Genomic DNA, 18,271 nt, shown 5'->3' with positions numbered 1-18,271 from the left:
GAGGGGGGAATATATATATATTTCTGAAAGCAATCAACAGGAAACAAAAATTGAACTTTTCTGATTTTGATAACAATCTGAAAGCAATTAACAGGAAACCAAACTGCAACCCTTCTGGTTTTGATCATTATCTTCAAGAGGTTGAACTTTGGAATTTCACACACTCGGAGAAGTTCTACAAGTCTTTTTTTTTTTGAGATGGTGAGGACCATATGCTAAGAAAAAAAAGCAACCCAAACCCCCAAACCATCGAGCAGATGCTCCTCCTAAAGGCAGTGTTTGCAGTCCAACTTTCTCTCAACACAAATCTGCCTTCCTCTTCAAAAAACCTTTTCCTAGGCAAGCTCTCTTGCAAAGTAAGAAGCCCATGTCCAGTAGCTCACTTTCCCTGCTTGTGTTTTGGTTCACTTAGCTCCTCTAAAGCCTTCTGGGGTGCCAAACCCTGCAGAGATATCAGGCCCGTGGCTTGCTGCATGGCAGATGTGGAGTTGCTTTGCCAGTCGCTGCTTGTGTAACCACCCGCAGGGGGTTTGCAGGCTGAGGGCCACCCGTGCAGCCAGTTCCAGGCTGTGGCAGTGCTGCCCCAGCAGCCACAAGCACCTTGGCGTGGTCCTCACTAAAGAGACTGTGTCGGCTTGCTTGCTAGGAACCAGAGAGGGGTTGATTTGTGATGAATGTTATGACTGAAAATATCAGACCTTCAGAGAAAAAAGTAGTTTCTGAAATCCAATTAATTTCTGTGGCTGTGTTAATGAGGGGGGGTTAAAGATGTAGCCTCCTCCTTTTGCTGTTGCTGCCATTTCACACCAGATTGCCAGCAGAGAAGGACTTTGGTGAAATTCAGTTTTGCTGTCTTGACTTCCAGCTGACTGAATGCTTGTCTGAGCAGGAGGATATTGACAGTGCTTAAAAACTCCTCTCAAGCCTTTCCCCTTTGGCTATGTGACTATAAATTGCCACTAGCATCCCTTGAGAGCTTCCTGTGTCTCTAGGGCAGCGTATGGGCAGTTCTGGTAATGCTGTGGTCTTCTGCAGCCTGATGGAACTGATCTGAATCTGGTCTGAAGCTGAGGCAGCAGTGCCCAGGTGGGCAGCAGAGCCAATGGCATCCTGGGCTGGCTCAGGAGCAGTGTGGCCAGCAGGACAAGGGAGGTGAACCTGCCTTGGCAGGTGTGACTCAGTGATCTCCAGAGGTCCCCTCCAGCCTCTGTGACACAAAGAAGCAGGACTTGCAAGAAGTGTCTGGTGGTACCATGAGCACCAGGAAGCCCTCAGGGTGCATTGCAGCCTGCAGCTCTTTGGGTGGGCAGGGTGGGAAAGGTGCTGCTGCCACGTAGCCCTGGTGGGAAACCAGCACACCTGAAAATGAGCTCGTACAGCAGCTGCAGGGGAACTGTCCCCCTCTGTCTCTTTCCCAGGCCCTGAGATGTGCTGGCAGGTCAGGTGTATAGCTCAGAGGGATAGATAGGTGGTGATAGAGCATCCTTTGCAGGTCGATTTCTTCTCCCCATGGCATTTCCTCGCGTTCCTCACCCGCATCAGACAACAAGGAGAGAGCTCGCTGAGAGCCTTGTTTGCCAGAGTGCTTTTGTCTTCTCTGCATGGCAACAGCACACACATGGAAGGAGGCTGCAGCCTAAGGGTTGATTTGCTTGTGTAGTGAAAAGGAGTTCACAGAGGAATTCAGAAGCCAGGAACCAGACTCCTCCTGTCCATCAGCCCTTTGCTCCTCTTGCCCCAGGACAACCAACTCCACTCTTGCCTGACAGAAAGGCAGGAGGTGTCAGGCTGCTGCTGACTTTGTCAGAAGAGATGCTGTGAGGCAACGAGGAGCCAGCCCAGGTCTGATGGAGGCTGCAGCACAGGTTCAACCCTTGTTAGTCACCAAAGAGTCCACACTGCTTAGCTTTAGGATGCAAGCCACAGGCTATCAGGTTTCCATGTAGCTCCTCAGGCTGCTCCTGTCCCTTTTTGTTCCACATGCCTGGAGTTCTTCATTGAAAGCACTGATGATGGAACGAGCTCCTGTTTATACCTCTATTTCTGTCATTACCTGGGCCAGAGAACAAGCTGCACTGCTGCTCTTTCAGTGAAGCAGAGTTCTTTCCTTGATCAAGGTTCCTGGAACTGTGCAGCTCAGCTTGTCTGTAAACACTTTGGGTGCTTGTTGATGTTCTGCTGCAGCACTCTACCCTGAAATGCTCTTGGTGAGGTTGGGATGGTCACCCCCTGCTCCATTAGTAAGCTTGTCCAGGATGAAGTGAGGGCGAGGGGGATTTACTGAGCAAGAGCTGATCTATCCTCTGTGAGATTTCAGTGCTGTTCTGCAGCCTTGCAGACCTGTTACAGTGCCCTTTTTTTTTTGGGGGGGGGGGGGGGAAGAATCCATTTGCAAACTCCCCCCCTCCAAAAGATGAAAATAAAAAGGAGCTGAATGTCACTCATGAGGGCAAACTGATTCAGTTTGTTTTCCAGGGAAAAAAAATTACCTTTTCCCAGGAAAATGATTTCTCTTCTTTATGTTTTCCAGGAGCAATGTTTATTTCTTCAATCACATTGAAACTCTGACCTGCAGTCATCTCGATGCAGTGGTCACAGAGGTCCTGTCAGCCAGCACAAGCCACTCTCTGTCCAGGTGAGTTGTTAGAGTGGCAGCAAGGTTGCCTGGATGCCTGTCTAGAGGCAGTGAAGTGCTGTGCACTGATACCACTTGTACACTTTTTTACTCCAGCTGTGGAGAGGAGAAAAGAGGGGACTGAAGGGGCCCTCCACAAAGGCTGTGTCTCTCTTGGAAGTGAGCCCTGGCTGGCTGTGTTCTTGCATGTGTCACAGACACTGCCAGGTTGGAGTAGCATCATCTTAGGACACAGAACTGTTGGAGTGAGTCCAGAAAAGGACCAGAAAGATGATGCAAGGGTTGGAGCACCTCTGCTGTGAGGCGCTATGAGGATAGGCTGAGCGAGCTGGGGTTGTTCAGTTTGGAGAGAAGGCTCTGGGGGGACCTTAGAGCTGCCTTCCAGTGCATGAAAGAATCCTACAGGAAGGCTGCAGAGGAACTACTCATAAGGGTGTCTAGAGATAGGACAAGGGGGAATGGTTTGAAGCTGAGGCAGAGCAGGGTTAGACTGGAGCTGAGGAAGAAGTTCTGCAGCAGAAGGGTGGTGAGGCTCTAGAATAGGTTGCACAGGGAGGTTGTGGCTGCCTCCTCCCTGGGATGTGCAAGGCCATGATGGATGAGACCTTGAGCAATCAAGTCTGAGAGGTGTCCCTGCCCATGGCAGGGAGGTTGGAGTAGATGGTCTCTGAAGTCCCCTCCAACCTGAGCCGTTCTGTGATTCAGTCACACCACATTCAGTGCAGCTCCAGCACCACTGAAGTTGGTATGCAAATGGCTAAGTTAGTTAAGCTGAAGCCCTGTGAGGAGTTGTTTCCTTCTTCTCTGGATTACTTCTTTAAGGCAAAGTGACATTTCTTTTTGTTTTGATGTATCATTTTTGCTTAGACTCTTGAGTACACTGCTGCCAATTTCCCAAAGCTTCTGCATGTGTCTAACTCATTCTTTCAGGGGTAGCTTGCCCAGAGTGAAGTCAGCTCAGCTGCCATCAAAGCAGTCAAATCCAATGTTTCACTTCTCCCATCAAGGCTTTATTAAGTCATTAATTGTGCCTGGTGCCAGCAGGGCATTCTTGCAAGTGTAAAGAACAAAGGCATTTGTTTTGCAGTGTGCACATTCCAGGGCATTTAAATTATTGAGCAGGCTGGTGAATAATTGATGAGTGGGGAATGTATCGGTGTGAGAGCCCTGCAAAGCGTCGCCTCGTTTGCTAGGGAGATGGTGGGGTCAGGGCTCCTGGAGTGAATAATGATTCCTTCTTTCCTTCCTGACTTGAATGCCATTATCCTGATCAGCTCCAAGAAGCTCACAACGAGGAGCAAACCCTTGATGCAGGCACTAAGTGTGAAGGTGCCTGTTAGTGATAAACACCAGGCTGGATTTGTTTCTCTCCTGGTCCCAAGCTGAGGTGGCCTTGGCAGGGAGGAAGCCCTGTGAGGTTCTCAGAGTAGGAGCTGGCTCTCAAAGCACACAGCTGTGTCAGCCAAGGAAAGCTGACCCCTGTGTGTCACCATCTCGCTGTGGCTCCTCTGCACCACACCTCCCACGGACTTGGCAGCTCTGCCCTGGCACAGATATCACAGACAGGACCCCACTATCAGCAGTGCTGTGGCTGCTTGGCACAGCACAGAGACATCAGCTCCTGGGGGAGGGCTGGGAGCATGCCCTGGCTGCAGCCTGTGTGGAGCTCAGCAGCAGAGGTGTTTTGGGCTGTAGACTACAAACAACAGCATGATCACTGCTGGGCAGCTGCAATGCCAGGCTCTCTGAACACCAGACCAGCAGGGGCACAGCAGCAAGTGGCAGTCCTTAGGCGGTGTCCTGCACAAGCACACTGAGTTGCCATCCTCACACTGTGCCCATGCCATGGTACTTGCCAGTGCTGAATGTGTGGTGTTTGCTGGGGTGTGCTTTGGAACCAGCTGAAGGAGGACCAGGGCTGTGAGCCAGCCTCTGAGGTGTGGGAGGATGTAGTAGAGGAAGCAGAGTGCTATGGATCCACAGCACCATATATGAGCACAACAGGAAAACATGCAAATAGTGATGAAGCTGGCCAGCAAGATTTAATATCCCAAAAGACAGAGGTCTCTTGAGAGGCAATAGCCCCTTGCCCAGCCTCTGGAGAGGGAAATAAATCTCTTAACAGCTCACAGCTGCTGTGGAAGCTGTGCCCACATAAACACTGAACCTTTAACATTGAGTTTAAGCCATCGGTCTGAGGCTGAGGCTTTTCCTCACCTGGCTCTTGCCACAGCCTTGCTGACCCTTTTCTTTTTTCATAGAGCAGATCTATCCTGATGCCTAGGACAGCAGAAGGGGGGCACTGAAACAGAAGAAGTGATGGCTGACCCAGTAGAGGTGCGAGAGTGTGGTGAAGGGAGCCCTGAGCTCACTCTGAGCAGTGGGAGCTCCAGGAAAGGATGAGGAAAGTGAGGAAATGCCAAATTGTAGAACCCTACACCTCAAGCTCATCCCATTGGCCTCTGCCCACCCATCCAGCCTGTCCAGGTCCCTCTGCAGGGCTCTCCTTAGCCTCCAACAGCTCCACACCTGCTCCTAGCTTGGTGTCACCTGCAGACTTACTGATGATGGACTCAATCCTCTCATCCCTTCAAGCTATTGTAGATCACTTTCAGCTCTGACCCTGCCCCCTAAAGCAGATTCAACTCCCAGGTTGGTGCCATCCCCTCTGTGCACCACCCTTCAGTTGTTAATGAAAATACTGAGCAGATATCACAGGACCTGCACCTGACAATCTGCCTTCCCATCTGACAGTGGTTGATCAATGACCCCCCCTTCCCAAAGCAGCTTTTCAGCTCCTTCTGCCCATACCTAAGGCTGGCTAGAGCTAGACTGTGTTTCTCAAACTCGTTTATGAGGCTGTCATGTGAGGTGGTTGTCAGTCACGTATGCAGCTCCCCTCTTAGTCCCCAGGGCTGCTTGCCTCGTCAGGAAAGGACACCAGGTCTGTCTGGTAGGAGTTTTGGACAACACCAAACTATTTGGGCTGTTTGTTTAACCTCTTGTTCATCTTCTGGATACACGTGGGCCAACTGATGGTTGGACTCTGATTCTTTATTGGGGTGATGGAACACTGCAACAGGTTGCTCAGGGAGCTGGTTGAGGCCCCATCCCTGGAGATGTCCAAGGTGAGGTTCAACAGGACCCTGGGCGACCTGACCTGGTTGAGGATGTCCCTGCTGAGTGCAGGGGGGGTTGGACTGGATGACCTTTGGAGGTCCCTTCCAATCCAGACCGTTCTATGATCTTAGAAGTCTTTTACAACCAAACTAATTCTGTGATCTTGTGATTGTTCCCTTGTTTTCCTGGGACACCAGTTCCAGTCTGGTCTGTAATTCCCAGCTCTTCCTTCATTACAAATGTGCCTTTTGCAGACCTCCCTCCTCTTCCACACAGTGTTAAAGATGCTCAGCAGTGGTCTGAAGGTTTTGTTGGTCTGCTGTATGGTAACAACCCAGCCCCATGCAGAGCCACTCACCTAGGGAAGGGCTGGGTGATGTCTCAGCCAGGGTCTTGTGAGAGTTCTGACAACTGCCAGATCTCCTCCAGATCTGAGAAGGTCACTGATTGCTCAGAACAAATAATCCAGCTGTAGAGCAGCAGTAACCTCAGAGAGGGGGATGAGGGGGATGTGAGGGATGGGGAGGCAAGAATTAGACCCTTTGATGACAGCAGTGTTTTTGGCAGGCTGATAGCAGATAGGAAGAGTGGTTTGAAAGCCTGCTGTTGTGAGAATGTCAGTCTGGTTGTCTTCCTGTTTGCTACCTGCTGTTTGCAGGCACAAAATAAGAAGCTTGAGTTAAATTTTCTTTTCCCAGAGATGTTTTTTCTTTCCTTTGGAGAGTCCTGAATCTCTCTGTCCTTCAGGATGCTGTTGTCTCAGTCCTGGATAAGGTGATGCCCTAAGTTCTTCAAAGCTGGGGGTACTGATGGCATTTGTGTTTCCTCTGGAGCTTTGATTCCTCCTAGACCTAGGGATTCAGCTGGGGGCAGACATCACTGCAAGAGCATCAGGAGGGAAGATAATAATAAAGTCTTTGAGGACAATGTCATAATAGGGAAAATGGAAGTGAATTAGCTCTGATGTGCTTCTGAACACCTTTTCTTGCTCTGAAGTGATCAAACATATTATAGAGTCATAGAAATCAGCCAGGTTGGAAGAGACCTCCAAGTTCATCCAGTCCAACCTAGCACCCAGCCCTGTCCAGTCAACCAGACCATGGCACTAAGTGCCTCAGCCAGGCTTTGCCTGAACACCCTCCTCTTGACACGTTCAGCACCTCAACATCTCTCTTGAAGTGAGGAGCCCAGAACTGGACACAGCACTCAAGCTGTGACCTGAACAGTGCTGAGCACAAGGGCAGAAGAATCTCCCTTGTCCTGCTGCCCACACTGCTCCTGAGCCAGCCCAGGATGCCATTGGCTCTCTTGCCCACCTGGGCACACTGCTGGCTCATGTTCAGCTCCTCTCTGCCAGCACCCCCAGCTCCCTCTCTGCCTGGCTGCTCTCAGCCACTCTGTCTGTCCCCAGCCTGTAGTGCTGCTTGGGGTGGTTGTGGCCAAAGTGTAGAACCCTGCATCCTACATCTCTTCCTAAAAACAGAAACCAAATGTCATCTAATGTGTGGAAGTGAACCTTGCTGCATCTCAGCTACTCACACTTCATTTACATCAGTGGAGAAAAATAGTCCCTTCCAGAAGGTAATTCATCAGACTCACTTGGATTCATCAAGAGATGTAAATGTTCTCTCGAGGTACTGCAGCTCTCTCTCTTGAGCACAAGTGGATGTCATGGGTGACTGCAGGATGTCCATATTAAGTTAGGGAGCTGCTTGTCAAGCAGGCTGGAACTTCCTTTAAGGACCACAAAGAGGTTTTGGGTTATTTCATTCTTTGATTTGAAAAAAAAAAAAACCACAGTAGCAGCACTAAGAACAACTCTAGAAGGCAAGTTAATGTACTTTAGCTGGAGGCTGTTGAGCCCAGGAGGATTCAGGAATATTCAGATTTCATTCTTCTGGAAGGCAAACTCATCCTCATTGTCCATTTTAACACTGCAAAGCTTCAAGCAAATGCAGAAGCATTCAGGGAGCAGCCATCTATGCTCTCAGTTCAGTGCAGAAGTAGCTGAACCCTTGTTTTCCTGGTCTTTTATGCCCACTTCATTGTCCTATGTTGTTTGGCATTCAGGAAATGACACAGTGTCTTGGTCAACAGTGAAAGATTGTGTTAAAGCTCGATGGCCCATGGCTTAATGGCAAAACTGAGTAATGAAATCTGTGGTGCAAGTCAGAGCTGGATGCAAGTTCTGGTAAGATCTCTTCTGCAAAGAAGGGAACTTCCAGGGACTCACCCAGCCCTGTCCAGGGACACAGAGGAGGAGAAGCCAGCTGTACTGCTGCCCTGTGTCTGAGGCCATGCAGTGAGGCCAGCAGGGACACAGAGGAGGAGAAGCCAGCTGTACTGCTGCCCTGTGTCTGAGGCCATGCAGTGATGCCAGCAGGGACACAGAGGAGGAGAAGCCAGCTGTACTGCTGCCCTGTGTCTCAGGCCATGCAGTGATGCCAGCAGGGACACAGAGGAGGAGAAGCCAGCTGTACTGCTGCCCTGTGTCTCAGGCCATGCAGTGATGCCAGCAGGGACACAGAGGAGGAGAAGCCAGCTGTACTGCTGCCCTGTGTCTCAGGCCATGCAGTGAGGCCATCAGGGACACAGAGGAGGAGAAGCCAGCTGTACTGCTGCCCTGTGTCTCAGGCCATGCAGTGATGCCAGCAGGGACATAGAGGAGGAGAAGCCAGCTGTGCTGCTGCCCTGTGTCTGAGGCCATGCAGTGATGCCAGCAGGGACACAGAGGAGGAGAAGCCAGCTGTGCTGCTGCCCTGTGTCTGAGGCCATGCAGTGATGCCAGCAGGGACACAGAGGAGGAGAAGCCAGCTGTACTGCTGCCCTGTGTCTGAGGCCATGCAGTGATGCCAGCAGGGACACAGAGGAGGAGAAGCCAGCTGTACTGCTGCCCTGTGTCTGAGGCCATGCAGTGAGGCCAGCAGGGACACAGAGGAGGAGAAGCCAGCTGTACTGCTGCCCTGTGTCTGAGGCCATGCAGTGATGCCAGCAGGGACACAGAGGAGGAGAAGCCAGCTGTACTGCTGCCCTGTGTCTGAGGCCATGCAGTGATGCCAGCAGGGACACAGAGGAGGAGAAGCCAGCTGTGCTGCTGCCCTGTGTCTGAGGCCATGCAGTGATGCCAGCAGGGACACAGAGGAGGAGAAGCCAGCTGTACTGCTGCCCTGTGTCTGAGGCCACGCAGTGAGGCCAGCAGTAAGCAGACCTCCAACCAGCCATGCCTAATGCAGTGCAGTCCTGGTTCTGAGGTGCAGCCCACGGCGGTGGCAGCGAGACCCCTGCTCGGCTTGCCAGACCTGCTGCCTGCTTGTGCTGTAATTAGAATAAACAGCAGTAAAAATACCATTAGTGCTGAACATCAACACTACCTCTGGAGTAAGCAAAGGAGGAAAAGGCTGCCCTGACCACCCCACACAGCTGTCATGTGCCTCTGACAGGTTAATGGGAGGACTTTGATCACAACCAAGGAAGAAACTTCATAGCAAACCAGGCTGGTGTGAGGTAGGTTTCCTGTTGTGTCCTGGCACTTTCTTTCTCCTCGCTGTCACTTAATATGTGAGGTGTGAAAAATGCCTTAACCTTCAGCTTTGCTGTGGTGTCTGTTACAGAGCATGCTGTAAAACTCGTGCCTGGGGTGTCTCACTTGTAACATCTTCCAGCTGTACACTATAAAGTAAAAACCAGTCCTGGGAGCTTCCAAGAAGCTGCCTGCCTGGGAAAAAGGCTGGCATCCATGCACTGGCACCACGCAGCTCTCTGGTCTGCTTACAGCGCAGAGTGGTTAGGAAAGAGGTTGTCTTGGGAAGGAAGAGACTCACATCATTGTCTCTCGGCCGGCTCTGCTCTTCGTGCTGTCATCCAATGGGTGTGGAGGTGCTTGAAAAAGGAAAGTGTGGCAAAGCCCTTCAAAGAACCGGGAGGTTGCGCTGGTGATGTGCTGAGCCAAGCCTCGCACCTCTCTGGGGCTGCATTTCCACCCAGTGCTTGGAGCTCTTCCTTTGCCAGACCTAATCATATTAGTTAGTAGCAGAGCTCCTTCTGTAATGTTCCTACCCCCCTGCAGAATTCAGTATGCATTCATTCTACTTCTGAAGAGCTCATCAAAGGTGAGACAGGCATGAACTTCGTAGCACAGCAGCTGTGGCACCCTGAGGCTTCTGTCCCTCCCCCATAGGACACTTCTTGAAGCTGCTCATCTCTTTTTTAGTGTAGTTTTCAATACGTTTGGGACGTTGGTGTGGATCTCAAGAGTCACTAAGGAACAAAACCCCAAACTCCTGAGCTAAGTGTGCTCGGTTCATAGAGCCCTTGCTTCCAGTTGTTCCTCCCTCCTGGAGACCGAATGTAGTTCCTGGGCTTGGAAAAGGCATCGTGTGATTGCAGCAGGACAAAGGAAACCTGCAATCCACATCCCCTTTGTCATTCCTTGTAGAACGATCAGGAGCCAGGAAGGAAATATTTACCCCTGCAACCCAAACCTCTGACCCTTTGGTGCTTGCTTTGGGACTTAGAAACATTTTCTTGGAGTATTCTTTAAGGTATTGTTCTTGGTCCAGAGATGAATTAAGTGAATTTAAATACCTACAGGTACTTCTCTCGTGTCTTCCAAAAGCAGTAATTGTCTGTGTTACACCACATCCACTGTTCTAAGTAGCAAAAATAATGCTGCCCCTCTTCTTCCCACTTCTGCTTTCTGTGCATGGGTTGTGGCTTTGCCCTCTGTCTGTCTGATTCTGCTGGCTGAAAAGTGAGGAAGGAAAAAGCACACCTCTGGTCTTGGAGACCTTTCTCTTAGAGGCTCTGCTCTGAAAATTGCATCCCACTATCCCTCAGGAAAGGAGCTTAATTGTCCTTCCCTTCACATGTGACCTAGAAACACTCCACAGTCACTCTTCAGCTTGTGTATTTTGCAGGGGGTGGATGGAAGGGGTGAAGTAATTGTGCACTGAAATCCAAAGCAGGGTTCACTGCACCTGTAGCAGCAGAGATAAGCAGCCCACACTCACCTGAACAAAAAGATTGGCCTGGCTGTGATAGCATTCACTTGTTCATTCAAGTTGTTCCTGGTACAGGAAAATTATCCAGGAAGGAGGGGGGGGGGGAAATGATGTAGAGGGCAAAAATAAATGCATTTACCTAGCAACTAACTGGATTTATTCCAGTCCTTGCTGAATCCCCTGTGGAGCAGTTCTTATTGATCTGTAATGGGACCTACACAAAGACCTCCAGCTGTAGATGTGCTGTTGGTGAGATGGGAAGTGGTCAACTGCAGCCTGCTCTCTTCCTGCAGACCTTTCTGCTCCTGAGGTCAAAAGGAACAAATTGAGAGTGTTTGGTTATTGTCCTCTCCTTTTCATACTCTGGTGTCTCTTGGCTCAAGTAATTCAGCTGCTTCTTGAGTGAAGCTGGTGAAAGCTTCAGACAGGGAGAGTATTGCTTCAGACTGGGAGAAATTATTTACTTGTGTGTGCAGATTTGCTAGCAGGCAGTCACCCAAAAAAACCTAACCACGCTCCTTATGGGCTGAGATAAGGTCTGTGTAGTTGATCATAAACTTGGCTGCTGCTGGGCTGATTTCTACCTTTTCACAACACAATCAAGAAAAAAACCTGAGCAGCAAATCTGAAACCAACCAAAACCCCAAGAAAAACCAAAAGCAAATCTGTAATTCAGACCAAAGTATCAACAGAAAAGGACTTAAAGGTCCTCTACTGAGAACAGCTCTACTACTGATGCCTTCTGTGGCCAGATTCATAGAATCATAGAATCAAGCAGGTAGGAAGAGACCTCCAAGCTCAGCCAGTCCAACCTAGCACCCAGCCCTACACAATCAACCAGACCATGGCACTAAGTGCCCCAGCCAGGCTTGGCTTCAACATCTCCAGGGACAGCGACTCCACCACCTCCCTGGGCAGCCCATTCCAATGCCAATCACTCTCTCTGCCAACAACTTCCTCCTAACATCCAGCCTAGACCTCCCCTGGCACAGCTTGAGACTGTGTCCCCTTGTTCTGTTGCTGCTTGCCTGGCAGCAGAGCCCAACCCCACCTGGCTACAGCCTCCCTTCAGGTAGTTGTAGAGAGCCTGTAGTGCTGCTTGGGGTTGTTGTGGCCAAAGTGCAGAACCCTGAACTTGGCCTTGTTCAATTTCATCCCATTGGCCTCTGTCCACCCATCCAGCCTGGCCAGGTCCCTCTTCAGAGCTCTTCTACCCTCCAACAGCTCCACAGCTGCTCCTAGCTTGGTGTCATCTGCAAACTTACTGATGCTGGACTCAATCCCCTGGTCCAGATCATCAATAAAGATATTGAACAGAACTGTGCCCAGCACAGATCCCTGGGGCACATCACCAGTGCCAGCTGCCAGCTGGATGTGGCACCATTCACCACCACTCTTTGGGCCCAGCCCTCCAGCCAGTTCTTCACCTATATCAGAGTGAATCTGCCCAAGCCACGAGCTGCCAGCTGTGCCAGGAGCTTGTTGTGGCAGATGGTGTCAGAGGCTTTGCTGAAGTCCAGGTAGACTCCATCCAGACCCTGCCCCACACTCACCAGGCAAACAACCTGATCATAAAAGGAGCTCAGGTTGGTCAAGCAGGGCCTGCCCTTCCTAAACCCATGCTGGCTGGGCCTGATCCCTTGCCCATCCTGTAGGTGCTTTGTGATGGCACTCAAGGTGACCTGTTCCATCACCTTGCCTGGCATTGAGGTCAGGCTGACAGGTCTGGAATTTTCCTCTTCCTCCTTCCTACCCTTCTTGTGGATGGACATCACACTGGCAGCTTCCAGTCTTTGGGGACCTCTCCAGTGAGCCAGGACTGTTGATAAATGATGGAGAGTGGCTTGGCCAGCTCAGCTGCCAGCTCTCTCAGCACCCTAGGATGGATCCTAAAAGGATCAGGCTGGCCAGGCAGGATCAAAGCAAAGCTGGAGATGGGCAGGTTCAGCCTGGATGTGAGGAGGAAGTTGTTGAGCATGAGAGTGGTGAGAGGCTGGAATGGGTTGCTCAGGGAGGTGGTTGAGGCCCCATGGCTGGAGGTGTTTCAGGCCAGGCTGGATGAGGCTGTGGGCAGCCTGCCCTAGGGTAGGGTGTCCCTGCCCATGGCAGGGGGCTTGGAACTGGCTGCTCCAACCCTGACTGATTCTATGATTGTATGATTCTATGACCTGCCCTTCCTAAAGCCATGCTGTCTGGACATGGATTTTGCCTGCTGCTCCCAGGAGGCTCTCTTGCAATGGCCTGATAACGTCATTGTTTTTTTTGCTCCAAGACCATTTAGATGCCCATAGTGATAAGTAAGCAGATTCCAGGAAAGGCAACCCCTCCTCCCCTCCCGTGGCAGGGTTTGAGGAGTTATTCAACCAAGAATGGGAAAAACATCCTGGCATTGCTAGAAGAATATTGAATGATCTAATGGAGAGACAGGGAGGGAGCAGTAAAGCTGATGCCACAGAAATGATGGGAATAGACCTGTCTGAACCCCCTTGGAATTTATGGTGCTTTCACAGGTTGGGTTTATTTTTAATCCTCCAGAGCATCACAATTTACATTCAAACAGCCTGGTAGGTTTAAATCTTCAATGAAGCTGGCTGAGAATTATGAATAAGGCCATTAAGTATTGCCTTAATAACCTTTTATTGCATGGAACAACTTCTGTAATTGCAGAGGGGAAAAGAATTTCAAGCCTCTGCATTTGAGTAATTGATGGGCAATTTGCAGTGTTTGTTTTCTGTTTTCTGGGGAGGAATGAAAAGGCTCTAATCCTGCTGCTGCCATTTGTCTTTCTCTAATGGGATTTTCAGTCCCATTGATCTGCTGTGGTGTACAGAGCTTATAAAGGTAGCCAGCCAGTTCGAGCTGTACAAGAGGGAGATCACAGATTATAAGGGGTAAGGGCTCTGGCTCTAGACTGGGCAAAGTGAGTTGTGCACTCTTGCTGCTTCTCTGCTGGGCTGTCGACTCCACTGCTCTTACTACAGCTGCATCTTGCACTTGGTTGTAAGGTTGCAAGAACCCAGCTGAACCCTTTGAATACCAGATGTTCCCTGGGGGTTAGGGAAGGAGAAATAGGGCTGAGAAAGAGTTCTGCAGAAGAATGTGGTGCAACATCTCTTCTTTACATGGGGAAATACACAGCCCTGCTGGTAAGTGGGGCTGCTGAATCATAGAATCAGCCAGGCTGGAAGAGACCTCCAAGATCATCCAGCCCAACTTAGCACCAGCCCTGGCCAAGCAACCAGACCATGGCACTAAGTGCCCCAGCCAGGCTTGGCTTCAACACCTCCAGGGACAGCAACTCCACCACCTCCCTGGGCAGCCCATTCCAATGCCAATCACTCTCTCTGCCAACAACTTCCTCCTCACATCCAGCCTAGACCTCCCCCTGGCACAGCTTGAGACTGTGTCCCCTTGTTCTGTTGCAAGTGCTACTCAGAACAGGAGGGGCACATTGCTTGGCATCATCCTGGCACTGCAAAGTGCCATTCAAACACAGCAATGAAGATGAAAAGATTGCAGTAGATCTCAGCTGCCCTGAGTTCTGCCAGGAGGTTGCCTTGATCCTTCTAAGGCAGGCTTGAGAAATCTCTTCACAGTTTCCCTTTCCATTCCAGGTTCATCCAGGTCAAGGCTAAGCTGTGTTTTACTGGTGCTGCCCATGCAGTCTGTGTTTGGGGATAAATATTATGAGTGTTCTTAGCCTGGCAGTTTTCACAAGCACTAAGTCATTCTGAATGATTTCATTTATTTTTGGCCAACAAATGTGGAAAGTGGAATAGGAACTGGGTACATGAGACAGCACAAGGCAGAATATCAGTATTCAGATTCACAGAAAAGAGAGCTGCAGCAGCCAGAACAGAGAAAGCTTGTAAAGAGAATCACAGAACCTTAGAGGATGGAAGGGACCTCCAGAGACCATCCAGTCCAACTCCCCTGCCAAGGCAGTGTTACCCAGGGTAGTTCACACAGGAAAGCATCTAGGCAGGGTTTGAAAGTCTCCAGAGAAGGAGACTCCACAACCTCTCTGGGCAACCTGTTCCAGTGCTCCATCAATGGAGTTAGAATCAACCAGGTTGGAAGAGACCTCCAAGCTCACCCAGTCCAACCTAGCACCCAGCCCTAGACAATCAACCAGACCATGGCACTAAGTGCCCCAGCCAGGCTTGGCTTCAACACCTCCAGGGATGGCAACTCCACCACCTCCCTGGGCAGCCCATTCCAATGCCAATCACTCTCTCTGCCAACAACTTCCTCCTAACATCCAGCCTAGACCTGCCCTGGCACAACTTGAGACTGTGTCCCCTTGTTCTGTTGCTGCTTGCCTGGGAGAAGAGCCCAACCCCACCTGGCTACAGCCTCCCTGCAGGCAGCTGCAGACAGAAATGAGCTCTGCCCTGAGCCTCCTCTTCTGCAGGCTGCACACCCCCAGCTCCCTTCATGCAGATTAATTTCTTAGGAAAAAAAAGTGCTCTGGTCAGTTAGGAGCTTGAAATAGTCCAATGTGGAAATGGCAGAAGGTGAAGAACTCCTAATGAAAGGTGTTTACAGTGGCAGAAATGAAATCTGGGAATGCACAAAGCAGGAATTCAGATTCCTCTGAAGTGTCCAATGTCAGGAGGCTGGGAGCTTACAAGACACCAGGATCTCTAAAGGAGGTCAGAGACAAACTGTGCTGCACGGCCTCTTGTTTAGGCTTTTGAAGAGCTGAAGGTTTAGACCATTGCTGAAGGTGACTCAGAGGAGATCTGGGACACCACAGATAAAACCCATGTGGTGTCTGGAGCAGGCAAGTCACGAGGGAGTGCACTGAAGCAAGCAGTGTGCACATGGGGAAATGTGATGTACAGGGGAAGAGTAACCACTGCAAAGCTTATTCCTCAGAAAAGCATCACAGCTTCTTTTCCTGAAGAGGTCAGGAAGGACATGGGTACAGGAGGTCCAGCTTCTTAGGCTGCTGAAAGGCATCCACCAAGGCTTTGAACCAGGCTGCTGTGGACTTTTGTCCTTGCAGATGTATCTAAGTAGCTAAAAGAAGGTAGGCGAGGAGCCTTGGAGGGCTTTCAGTCTGAACGCCAACAGTCAGAGTCTTCCATAGCTTTATGCTGGAGCAGAGTGGGCTTCAGGTTTGGAGAAGTGTCTAAACACATGGCCAGACTAGCAGTGAGGTGTTCAGGATAGTCAAGGTAAGGGCTAAATGTGAGGCATCTCTTAAAACAGTGTAAGAAAGCAGCAGGGGTAGACGTAAGGGGAGGGCAAAAACCACTTCTGATCTAACAGTGCTGGGAACTGAGCTGCCCTCTGTCATGCAGGAATGAGACACTGGGGTCACTGCAGGCAGTAGTGGGAAGCTGGAAGGAACTAAACAGATGTTTTCTGTGGCCATTTTGTTGTTGCATTGTCCTGTTGTGCTCCAGCAACCTTGTTCCAGCTCCTGGAACATACATGATAGTTTGCTGAGGCCACCAAACTAGGAGGCTTAGCTGATATAGCCAAAGGCTGTGTGGCCATCCAGAGGGACTGGGACAGACAGAGCTGGGCACACAGGAACCAAATGAAGTTCAACAAGGACAAGGGCAGAGCCCTGAATCTGGGGAGGAATAATGAACTGCAGCAGCACAGGCTGGGAGGTGACTGCTGGAGAGCAGCCCTGGGGAGAGAGACCTGGGAGTGCTGGGGGAGAACATCCATGGCACAGCAATGTGCCCTGTGGCCAAGAAGGCCAATGGGGTCCTGGGGTGCATTGAGCAGAGTGTGTCCAGCAGATCAAGGGAGGTTCTCCTTCCCCTCTCCTCTGCCCTGCTGAGACCTCATCTTGAGTGCTGCCTTCAGTTTTGGGCTCCCCAGTTGAAGAGGGACAGGGATCTGCTGGAGAGGGTCCAGCAGAGGGCTACAAGGCTGATGAGGGGACTGGAGCACTGCCTGAAGAGGAGAGGCTGAGGGCCCTGGGGCTGCTTAGTCTGGAGAAGAGAAGACTGAGAGGGGATTTGATAAATGTTTATAAACATTTGAGGGATGGGGGTCAGGAGGGGGGGACAGGCTCTGCTCACTGCTCCCTGAGGAGCAATGGATGGAAGCTGCAGCACAGGAGGTTCCAGTGCAACACAAGGGGGAAGTTCTTGACTGGAAGGGTCCCAGAGCACTGGCACAGGCTGCCCAGAGAGGTTGTGGAGTCTCCTTCTCTGGAGCCTTTCCAGGCCTGTCTGGATGTGTTCCTGTGTGCCCTGAGCTAGATTATATGGTCCTGCTGTGGCAGGAGGGTTGGACTGGATGATCTCTTTGGGTCCCTTCCAACTCCTGACTTCCTGTGACCCTGCAAACTGGGCAAGGCAGAGAAAGGGGAGCAGACTGCTGAATGCTAAAGAGGAATGCCTAAATAGCCATGGCCTTGGCCTGGAAGCTGGGTGCCTGTGGGAGGCTCTGGCAGGTATCTCGTGTGAGCAGGAAGGCAGAGGCAGAAGTGTTTGTTGCATCTTGCAGCCCAGCAGGTAAGGCCCCACACAAAGCTGCATGCAGCACTTTGCAAACAAACCAAGCACAGCATTTTTAGGAAACCTGCAAACAAAGTGAGGGACATCTGACACAGGACACTGTGGAAGTCAGAGCTTTCTGTTTTCCCAGATGCACCTGGATGAACGTGGTGAAAGACCAGGCAGAGATGCCAGCTTTGCCCCCAGCTTTGGCTGTTTTGCTGCTCCTATATCAGTGTTCTCCTGCTCTTCAGACATAATGAAAACTGCAAAAACAACGAATGTGTTTTGCCTTTGGTTCTCACTGGAGATTAGACCTGATGGGAAACAAACTTTGGGCACGAGTGCCTCCAGGCTGTGTGACCTCTGGTTATGACTTGCTGGGACTGGCCTCACGGCAGCAGGCATTGTACAGCAGGCTGCTAAGGAGATAATTTGCCCATGAATGCCATGGCATTCTCCTTGGCAGGTACAGCCCAGCCTCTCTCTGGCACTGAAATTTGAGTATCTTCAATTTAATCGTCCATCAGTTCTCACAGACTGAGCCTGAGCATGCTCAGTGCCTCTCTTTGCCTGCCTGCTGAAGCTGACAGCTTAGAGCACACAAATTCAGGTGCTAAGTAGCTTCTGGAGAAGTGCACAAGATGTGAAGCTGAATGAGAAGGAAGTTTGAAATGACTTTTGGTTTTCCTCTTGCAAACCTGTGGTGAGTTGCCCTTCTATGTGCTCAGATGAGGAAGAACAAGAAACACTTCTGGTTTTCCTTGCTCCATGCTGGGAAACTCCTGTCAAGCAATCTCTTTGAGGTAACAGCAAATGCTGGCTGAGGGATCACAGCTCACAGGATGTTAGGGGTTTGGAAGGGAGCCAAAGAGAGCACTGAATCCAACTCCCCTGCCACAGCAGGACCACACAATCTAGCTCAGGGCACACAGGAGCACATCCAGACAGGCCTTGAAAGGCTCCAGAGAAGGAGACTCCACAACCTCTCTGTGCAGCCTGTGCCAGTGCTCTGGGACCCTTCCAGTCAAGAAGTTCCCCTTTGTGTT

General features: G+C 50.7%; 1 long non-coding RNA gene across 1 annotated transcript in view; it reads left to right on the top strand.

Annotated features, from left to right (window-relative positions):
* Positions 1-17,912, top strand: part of LOC135189667 (uncharacterized) — a 29,612-nt gene extending 11,700 nt beyond the window's left edge. The window contains exons 2-3 of the long non-coding RNA XR_010308211.1: positions 2,531-2,635; positions 17,374-17,912. This is a non-coding gene — a long non-coding RNA (uncharacterized LOC135189667). The remainder of the gene's footprint in view (positions 1-2,530; positions 2,636-17,373) is intronic.
* Positions 17,913-18,271: the final 359 nt, after the last annotated feature.

Source organism: Pogoniulus pusillus, chromosome 33 (genome assembly GCF_015220805.1).
Source record: "Pogoniulus pusillus isolate bPogPus1 chromosome 33, bPogPus1.pri, whole genome shotgun sequence".
Classification (NCBI taxonomy): domain Eukaryota; kingdom Metazoa; phylum Chordata; class Aves; order Piciformes; family Lybiidae; genus Pogoniulus; species Pogoniulus pusillus.
Note: the sequence above shows the minus strand (reverse complement) of the source record. Positions and strands in the feature narration are given on the sequence as shown.